This window comes from Sceloporus undulatus, chromosome 2 (genome assembly GCF_019175285.1).
Source record: "Sceloporus undulatus isolate JIND9_A2432 ecotype Alabama chromosome 2, SceUnd_v1.1, whole genome shotgun sequence".
Classification (NCBI taxonomy): domain Eukaryota; kingdom Metazoa; phylum Chordata; class Lepidosauria; order Squamata; family Phrynosomatidae; genus Sceloporus; species Sceloporus undulatus.
The window spans coordinates 6,114,469-6,116,016 of NC_056523.1; the positions used below are offsets into that span (position 1 = coordinate 6,114,469).

Below are 1,548 nucleotides of genomic sequence, written 5' to 3' on the forward strand. Positions count from 1 at the left end.
ATCACACTGGAGAGAAACCTTATAAATGCCTGGAGTGTCGAAGTAGCATCTATTGGAGAGGAAAATGCATGAGACAGGAAATGGTCAGATGGAGACGAGAAACACTATAAATGTATCGAAGAGCTTTATTGAGAAGAGAAACTTTGGTGTACAAAGAGCTTCCGTCAGACTTCAAACCTCAAGAGACATCAGATTATCCACACAGAGAGAAACCATATCAATGACTGGAGGGCAGAAAAGGCTTTACTGAGAACAAATACCTTACTGCACATGAAATGAATCACATGGGAGAAAACCATATAAATTCCCAGGATGCAGGATGTCCTTTGTTTCCCAAACAACGTAAAAAAAACAAAACACCAGGATAGTCATGCATTTGGAAAACCATCTAGAGTGTAGAAAAAGCTTCCATCAGAGAGGAAAACTCAAAAGACACCAAATTATTATTGGAGAAGAGAAACAATAGCAATGCCTGGTGTAGAGAAGAGTTTTTATGGAGAAGATAAACTTCACTGTACATCTGATGAATCACAGAGTAAAGACTATAGATATACCTGGAGTGTGGGAAGACCTTCGGTAACAAATCAGTTCTCAAAATGTACCAAGTAATTGATACGTTGAGAATATTCATGGAAATTCCTGGAGTGCAAGAACTTCAGTCAGAGATCATCAAACCAAAACAATTCACTGAGCAGAAGCCATATGCAAATAGAAAATACTCTTAGCGTCCAAAAGCACAATCTCCACGTTTGACTTGCAGACAGATTCAACAACTTTTTCTGTTTTGTTTATTTCAGAATATTTTTAGGAAAAACTTGGCAAGTCCAGCTCAGCATAAACACTTCACTGGTTCATTTGATAGGACTTTTTTGTGGAGGTTGCCTCAAGTTATCTCCTGTATATGTTCTAGAAAGTTCACTGAAATTTGCAAATGTTCTTCTGAACAGTGGTGTAAATGTTAAAAAGACAATTGAGGTTCTGCAAGGCCCTCTTCTTAGAGGTTTGGAAGAGTGCTGAAAGTATTTCATCTTCTGTCATTCAGGGGACCAAAAAAAAAAAATGTGATCGTTTCCCTGTATTTCAATATGCATCCTACATTTAAGATATTGCAAAACCAATGACAAAAGCTTAATAGACAATATTAGGATATCTGTATTGATAATAGGAATTAGGATTCAGCAAATTGTTGAAATATTAGAATTATTGTTATGATTGCAATAGAATTATTGATAAATAATGGAAGTATTAATAGGAGGCATAAGTTAGTAGATCAGAGATTTTTTAGAGGTGGAGGTTTAAATGCGATAATGGAAAAGGAAGCCAGAATAACTTAACACTCTTTCCTTGAAGGCAGTAAGTAATGAAAGAACTTAATTGTACATATGTAGTTCATTAAGATGACTGTAAATTTTAATAATTGCATCCTACCTCCATCAGTAATTGTTGTGACTCTGTCTGGATATCTGTGCTAATCTATAAGTGTAACAACTGCCATTGTGAACTGACATCATTTCCCATTCTTTCTGGTTGCTGAAAGTTTGTAATTTC

The 1,548-nt window shown here is 35.7% G+C and overlaps 1 protein-coding gene across 2 annotated transcripts in view; it reads left to right on the forward strand.

Moving 5' to 3' along the window:
• The first annotated feature begins 496 nt into the window (after window positions 1-496).
• Window positions 497-1,548, forward strand: part of LOC121924264 (zinc finger protein with KRAB and SCAN domains 7-like) — a 12,676-nt gene continuing 11,624 nt past the window's right edge. The window contains exon 1 of one of the 2 annotated variants that reach the window (XM_042455570.1): window positions 497-1,353. The gene's annotated coding sequence lies outside the window, so the exon portion shown is untranslated. The remainder of the gene's footprint in view (window positions 1,354-1,548) is intronic. The other variant, XM_042455571.1, reaches the window with a different exon arrangement.